Source organism: Mytilus galloprovincialis, chromosome 12 (assembly GCF_965363235.1).
Source record: "Mytilus galloprovincialis chromosome 12, xbMytGall1.hap1.1, whole genome shotgun sequence".
In the NCBI taxonomy this organism is placed as follows: Eukaryota; Metazoa; Mollusca; class Bivalvia; order Mytilida; family Mytilidae; genus Mytilus; species Mytilus galloprovincialis.
The window spans coordinates 31,722,604-31,731,371 of NC_134849.1; the positions used below are offsets into that span (position 1 = coordinate 31,722,604).

Genomic DNA, 8,768 nt, shown 5'->3' on the forward strand with positions numbered 1-8,768 from the left:
CTCATCTAGAATCAAAAATGAAAATAAATTGTTCAAACATCATTATGTTGCTCATTTTTTTTATGGCACCAAAACATTTATACCGGGCTCTTTATTTTGTTTTAAAAAATAATGTGTACATAAACACTTTTGGAAATGTTTTGTTACGGTTACGATACGAAAAGTGGAATTGAAGAATTGCAAATACTGCTTCCTTCCTTAATTATAGTTATTCACCTGTTAACAATAAACAGTGTTTACTGAGGTGTTGTAAATAACAACAGTTGAATAAGTGAAAACGTGATTTGATTACCTTTTCTACACACAAACTGTAACTGGTCATTACAAGTTCTTCTGGTAATTTTAGGTTCTCTTTTTGCATTATGTTCCATAAAAGTGACTGCCAGACAGTAAAGAGGTTCTTTGGTACCGGCTTCAGCTTGAAATCATTAAATGATTTGACATTTTATATGTAAATATAACATAGCATTATTGAAATATAGATTCACGATATCTTATTGCTAAAAAGTGAAATTCACAAAAATGCTGAACTCCGAAAGGAAAATCCCTAATCAAATCTATAAGTCGTTGAAAATTGCCTAAATTTGCTTAGAATGATCATGAAAAAACACATTTATATGCATACAAAGAAATCTATGCAATAGAAAATTAATTGTGAGAAGATAGGTTTTATAACATGTTTTAAGAAAATTAAAAGAAAAAATTGTGTCACCGAAAATGTTTTTTGCTACAAGCATAAATAAAAAAAAATCCCTATCAGTCCAGTATAAATTTTTCACTAAAAGAGTTATCTCCCCTTCAATGGCTTAGGTGACATTATTGATTCTAAAACACCAATGTTTGGTATTTGTTTAAATATTTTGGATAATTCAATAAATCGGCAAGTTTTTCCCATATAAAATAACAGTCATTCTAATAAAAGTGCATATCTGTCTTCAAAATTGCAGATTTGGGCAAATAACTAGACTGATTGTGTACTGCGATAGTACAATTCAAGATGGCGGTATATCATGAATCTACCTTAACATTTAACTTTTTTACTTGTTTGGCTTAATAAATATTTACATATGAGCGTCACTGATGAGTCTTATGTAGACGAGACGCGCGTCTGGCGTACTAAATTATAATCATGGTACCTTTGATAACTATTATCGTCATACAAATCAACATTTTTTAAAGGTCATGCAGAGGTGTCCGAGGTTAAAACGCTGAATATACTGAGATCCTAGATCTATTCTTGGTAAGATGAAACAAAAAACGGCTAAGTATATTTCTTAGTAATGTAAATATAATAACATAATACACGAACACTTTAGCAATAAAGAGGGAAGGCAATATTGTATAGCTGGGTACAAACGTTTTTTGATTATACTTAAAATGAAACATTGATAAAAAGAAGTGCATTTTATACCAAGTTCTCTGCTTTGCTTATATCGAGAATGCCTAATGAAGAAATGTGTGCTGGATTTTAACGCGATAATGCAGAAAATATATCAAAAACATAGTGTAGTAATTGTTCAGAACTCGAGTGTAAGTGTTGAGCTAAAGTACTACGGCAGTATACCTCTCTCAGTTGATACTCTATTCTAAGCGCTTATATTATTTACGTCTATAATGTATAATTATAACCAACTAGGTTGTCAGAATTAAAAATAAAACCTTCACAAATTGAGACTTAGTATTATGATTATTGCAAATATACGCTTGCCTTTTATTAATAAAAAACGAAAATAATGGCATAGTGAAGGGGGAAATTGCTTGAGAAAATGAATACAGAATAATATATTTTAACTGATTTTAACTGAATTTCAATATTTTGTATGTGAAACAACCTATATTTAGTCTTAGATGCATGATTTTTTTATTTGTTGTTAGTGGCTTTGAACTAGCTGTCATTTAACTTCGAGTACTCACAGTTAAGATAGACAAGTACCCGGCCACGTCCACTTGTATTTATGTCCATCTGATGAGTTAAGCCTTTTTCAACTGATCTTTATAGTTCGTTCTTATGTTGTACTGTTATACCACTGTCCACGGTTAGGGGGGTTGGGATCCCGCTAATATGTTTAACTCAGCCATATTCTGTATGTATGTGCCTGTCCCAAGTCAGGAGCCTGTAATTCAGTGGTTGTCGTTTGTTAATGTGTTACATATTTGTTTTTGGTGAATTTTTTTTTACATGAATAAAGCCGTTAGTTTTTCTCGTTTGAATGGTTTGACATGGTCATTTCGGGGCCTTTTAATAGCTGACTATGACGTATGGGCTAAGCTCATTGTTAAAAGCCATTCGGTGACCTATAGTTGTTAATTTCTGTGTCATTTTGGTCTCTTGTGGAGAATTGTCTCATTGGCAATCAAACAACATTTTTTTTTATAGAAGAAACTTAAATGTGTTCAATTGTTTCTTATTGCATGTCTAATTGTTATTGTGTGTGAACACCTTGCCTTGTACATGCTGTACGTATCACAAACCTGTAAAATGAACCATTGAACGAAAAGCAGGGGATAATACAATGATTTAGTTTTCAAGAAATTCTTCATATTTATTAATTCCATTATGATTATAACGCACGTTTCAATGTTACCATCTTCAGAAGATGTTTGACCACAAAACTAATATTAAAAGAGTATTGATGCAGTTAGAAACAAAAGAAAAGCTCAGAGAAATGAAAAGTACGAGACAGGAATTAAGTACGGTCACAAATAAGTGTATGATCCCGGGAATTGACTCATTGCTGTTTCTAAGTTTTCTTTTAACAATTTCTAAGACCTATATATCTGTGTCAGAATTGTCATGTTCCCATTTAACTACTAAATCCATGTTTATTTTTTATCTTTATAATTTGTAGAATGTTTTGTTTCTAACATCACTGTATATTGACTGTGTTACCATCGTTGTAACGTTAGCTTCAATTCTTTCGTTTTTTTATCATCAAGATTACACTTTTTAAGTTTAATTCTTTAACAACAATATTTGTTTTTCATTGACAACATGTCGATAAATTCAATTTTCTTTCGTTCCTTCTCATTTTCTGAACATACCATTACTTTTATCTTTTGTACAAATAGTAACGTTTTGATATACCAATTGGTATTCTGCCAACATTAAATGCATTTAAGTCTGTTTTGTTTTTGGGTGATCATACCTCAATTAATAAAACCAAATACATACATAATTGTCAATAACACTATCAATCATCGAAAAAATTGCGTGACCTTAAACAAAAATGAATATATTTGAAAAAAGTGAATGTTTTTATCAACTTGACCGTAAGTGTAATCAGTAATGAAAGACATAACGGGGATATTACATATGAAAGCTATAATTATGAGAGCTTCTCTTGGAAATGCAGCACCTATCCCTATTGCCATAGACAAAAGGGAATCAAATATAGAGACAACAAGAATGTGTCAATAGTACACGGATGCCTCACTAGCACTATCATTTTGTATATTCAATGGACAGTGAAATTGGGGAAAATCTCTTATTTGGCGTTCAAACTAGAAGCATGATATGGAAGAAACATGTATACTAAGTTTCAAGTTGTTCGGACTTCCACTTCATTTTAAACTAGCTTGACCAAAAACATTAACGTGAAGCGGGACAGATGGACGAACGAACGAATGAACGGACGCACGGACGAACGAACGGACACACAGAACATAAAACATAATGCCCCTCTACTATCGTAGGTGGGACATAAAAATAATTAATCTTGAATATGGATTATAGGTCTTCATAAATTTGAATAATATATCATTTTAATGGACACAAATTACATAGAAAATTTTAAGTAATATCCTCACAATCCACACTATACACATTAGAAAACTTAAATATTGGACTTCTATTAGTCTTAAACGGTTTTCATTCGATTTCTGATTAATGTTTTGTTTTTGGCATTAATATCAAATCTTCTTATTTTAATACAAATTGGACCGTTGTGCCATTGAAAATTACCAAATAGCAATAAATGTAATTAAAAAGTACATTAGCACTTTTGCAGTTATGAATGGCTATTGTTTATTGACAACTGGGACATTTTGTTCACAATCACGACTAGCTCAGCATGCTAAGCTAACAAGATCAATATAATTTTACAGAAATTATCATAAAAAAGAATGTCAGCATACAAGTTAATGAGAATACTAATTAATAAAAACAAAAACAATTTGTGTTATATTAATACGTAATTTATAATAGCATTTGTATGACTTTGCTCCGATCAGAACTATAGAAAAATTGTACTTTAACTGTTTTTACCGGATTCTTCTTATAAAGAATACCCCCCCCCCCCCCCCGGTGCATGATCAGTGAGTTCATAGACACTTTACAGTTCAATTAGATTTTATGTAGAATGTAACTTTTTTTTATTTCACCGACATATTTCCTGTCCTTTTTATTATGATATTTACTTAAGCATCGATACAGTTTTCCCCCCAAACAATTCCAGTAAACGACTATTCAAATCACTACTCTAAGGAATTGACCATTTAACTTCAAAATAACGAGCGAGGCTCCTGAGTTCACATGTGTTTATGATGTCTATTACGTTTCTCCTTATTCTCACACGATTTATACTTTTTATGACCTGTTTATTTTTATTGAATTAACATTTTCTTTCGTCTGATTTCAGTTCTACAGTAGTCGAATTTCGATTATGCAGTCCAATTTCCTTGCTTTACTCTAAATTTCCTATTGTGACGTCATGTAAAATAGTGACCATAACTGATGAAGTTGGATATGTATTGATATATAGTGTCTTTACAAATTGTTTATATCTTTCACATCTTTCTACAAAACAAATTGTAAGCAATAAGATGACGTGGTATGATTGCCAATACGACAACTATCATCATACGTTTTTGAAGATGTTCATGAACTGTACTTTTCTTGAAGATTTTTTTTTAGCTTTCCATCAAAACTCCTTCTGCCTAATGGAAGTAAAATATTATAAAGGGATTTCTTAAAAGAAATTACTTTCTTTTGAAGTGTTTAAGAATAAAACAATTTTATTTTTCATTTTTGTCTAGGCTTTGCAAAGGTTTGCATTATGGTTCTATGTCATTTAATATTGATCTTGCATATAACATGCAGTTACTCATGTCGTGCAAATTTAGATAATTGTCAGACTATATTAAACATGTAGTTTTAATCAAACCAATATATCGTTCACTGTTGATAAAAAAAAAATGTTTCTCAATACATGTAACGCACATTTTATTTTTTGTATGCCCTTTTTCTAAAAAAAATAAATAAAATAGATTGAAGGTATGAATGAATTAAATATACTGATATGTGATATGCACAATATAATTTATATAGGTAATTGAAGTTGCTGATACAATTCATGTCACAGTAACTTTGTAGGTAATATGTAATTTGAATGATTAAATTGTTGACTGACGACCTTCTAGTAAGGTCTCACAATACCTATTGTACAATTTAAATTAAAAATTGTATTGACAATTTTGAAAACAGATCAGACAATAGGTGTTACAATAGCACAAAGGTTACAATAGGAAAAGTAAACGATGATGAACATGTTTACTTCATTTGATGTTTTTTGGTTAAAAATTTAATGAATAAATTACAAATTGACTGCCTTTTATTCAATTTGAATGAATAAAACACGAATAAAACGTATACCATTTGCTATGATGGTGACTCATAATTGTCATATAGTTGTTTTATCAATTCGAACACATTTTCCCTAATTGACAAATACTTATAATGTGCTTATGACATGTATTCATAATGATCACGTATAAAGACTGAAAACTTAGCAATGTACAAAACTAGTCGAAACGTGCCTTCAACACTTACAAAGATACTTGCGATGCATTCTTTATTATTTTATCTCTGATAACGAAAGCAGTGCCAAATGAAAACTACACGTAATTAATGTAATTTGTCCGAAGCGCTCGTCTAGATTCGACTTCATTAGGACCTCTCACAGCCTAATATTTGCATGCCAAGGGTGTATAAAACCGAAACAGGTGAAGATCTGTTTGAATAAAAAAAAAAACACTAAAATATTAGCAAAATTCTTCAAAAGCCAATCCTATATCGTAAAATACGAGTTTAAATTTAATTTTAATTGTTATACCTTCTGTCAGTTTAGCTTCGGTTTCAGCTCGAAAAACATTTGTCCAAGAACTGATGCCTTCTAAGAAATGTCTTGGTATTTGGCAATAAGTTTCAGGTGGAAGTAAAAGCTGATATCTTTCCAGACACAATTGTTTGCTTGCTAAATACGGTTTACCCCATCCTACTATTTGTCCATTATCTTTAAAGAGATGAACAATACTTGAACTTTTGTATGCATAAGATTGAAATTGATGAACATGTTGTTTTTTCTGACTGCTACAATAATAAAATTAAAAGTTGGAAATTGGGAATATGTCAAGGAGGCAACAACCCGACCAAAGAGCAGAACATCGCCGGAAGACACCAATGGATCTTCATCACAGCGAGAAAATTTTGACACCAGGTGTCAGACTTCAGCTGATTCCTAAATAAAAATGTGCACTAGTTCAATGAAAATGGACGTCAAACAAAAAACTCCAAAACAAATAACTAAACTAAAATTATAAAAACACACAAGACTATTAAAGGCCAGAAACTCCTGACCTGTGATAGACGCAAAAAAATGTGGCAAGGTTAAACATGTTTTCTGAGATCTCAACCCTCCCTCTATACATCTAACCAATGAAGAATAAAGAAATACAGAAGAAGTCTGAGACCGATATCCTGCATACGGAGTATATATCTCCCAATTGATACGATATTCCGGGGCTTGTATTTCCTATCATGCTTTCCTTGATAGAGGATTGTTGCTCACAAGAAAGCTATTAAACCAAGAGTTCCAAATGGTGAAGTTGAAATCATCCCTTCGTAAATTTTACTGACGCCATCACGAGTTGGTTGACTGTTACGGAATAACCGTTTGACAGATGATATCGGATATGTTCCTTACGTCGTAATTACAATAACCTTCCCTTTTCATGAATGTGACCTACCGACTATTTACCGGATTTGTAATAACATAAGCAACACGACGTGTGCCAAATGTGGATCAGGATCTGATTACCCTTCCGGAGCCCCAGAGATCACCCCCAGTGTTTAATGGGGTTCGTGTTGTTTAGTCTTTAGTTTTCTATGTTGTGTTTTCTGCAATATAACTTGTCTGTTTGTCTTTTTATTTTTAGCGATGGCGTTGTCAGTTTATTTTTGATCTATGAGCTTGACTGTTTCTCTGGTATCTTTTGTCCCTCTCTTAAAAGTGAAATCACGAAAATAGTGCACTCTGAGGAAAACTTAAAAAAGGTAAGTTCTTAATCAAATGGAAAAATCAAAAGCTCAAACACATCAAATGAATGGAAAACAATTGTCATATTCCTGACTTGGTAAGGTAACAAAAGTTACTAAGCCTAATGACATTGATACTAGTACTTGAATTAAAAAAGAACTACTTAATAAAGGATACTTTTATTTTTAAGAACGAATAGCGTAAAACAAATCTACCTCTATAAATATATTCCATTTCGTTTGAAATTGCGTTTTCCCCGTTTGCTATTTGTAGTAAATTAATTATTGATAGATGTGAACTAGTATAACTAGTTTCGATATTGGTTCTGCAACAGTATGTTGTATTTATAAAGTTTGATGTTAGGTGTACAAGGCACGCGGAAAGTTTTGGCGGTTTCTACGGGTGGGGTTTAATGGTACCATATACAGTTTGGTATTTAAATGTATTAGTATCGAAGGTGCTCGCAGTAACATCGAATTGAAGTTGGTCACAACGGTATACAGTTGCTGCTAAATTGTATGAAAGGCGTTGGAGGTATAAGGGGAGGAAAAGGAAACAATGCGAAAGAGGACCAACGTGATACGTCATGTATTTATATATTGTTTAAATTGAAGAAATCTGTACAATAAAGTAAAATGAAAAATTGTATCGCAAGAACAAATAATATGTTACTGCGCGAAACTAATCCTATATCTGTGTTTGTCTTGTTTTGGCTGATTGGATTTATAGATTAAATAATTACTTAAAATTCGGACGAGCAGGGTGAGGGAGAATTTAAGGCGAATTGATATCAAACCGTTCACTATTATATAATCATCTTTTGCCAATGTTTTCTAATAAACGAAATTTTTAAATGACATTACTTTTACTTATCAGAGTAAGCAGTCCATATCTGACACAGAAAGTGATCTTATTTTAATTAATATATATCTATGAACACAGAAGTTTTTTACTGGACTGCCATTTTTGTTTCCCAATGGTTCTGGTTGTAGGATTTTTTTTTAAGACACATTGAAATTTCCTGTACAAATGATATATACTTATTACCAAAAGTAAACTATGCACATAACAAAGAATATTTACTACATCTACTGGTCCTTGAAGTATCTGAGGTATCATTACAATTGGCTGATTTTAATCCATTGTCACCTATACTGCAGAATAAAGTCGTACATTTCCCATCGCCATTGTCAGTAACGTGTCCAGTGTATACTAAATAGGATAAAATAAAAAAAAAATCAGATAAAAAAATCCTTGAACATAACAACAATTAAAACAAGACATTCACTGACGACGTGGTTGATAAAACATTGAAACAAATGAGATAGGAAGAGCATACAAGGATAAAGCAGTTCAAGAAATAAAGTAAAATGCAAATGACTGTACTAAGATTCATTTGAATATGGTCATTTTCAATAATCTAATATTTGCAAAAGTATCAATTATTCAAAATAC

The 8,768-nt window shown here is 31.6% G+C and overlaps 1 long non-coding RNA gene across 1 annotated transcript; it reads right to left on the reverse strand.

The window, feature by feature from the left end:
- Positions 1 to 298: 298 nt before the first annotated feature.
- LOC143055024 (uncharacterized) lies at positions 299 to 8,520 on the reverse strand. Its single transcript, XR_012971915.1, has 3 exons — positions 8,397 to 8,520; positions 6,111 to 6,290; positions 299 to 418 (listed from the first exon to the last, which is right to left on the reverse strand). It is a non-coding gene; the product is annotated as an uncharacterized LOC143055024 (long non-coding RNA).
- Between the last annotated feature and the right edge of the window lie 248 nt (positions 8,521 to 8,768).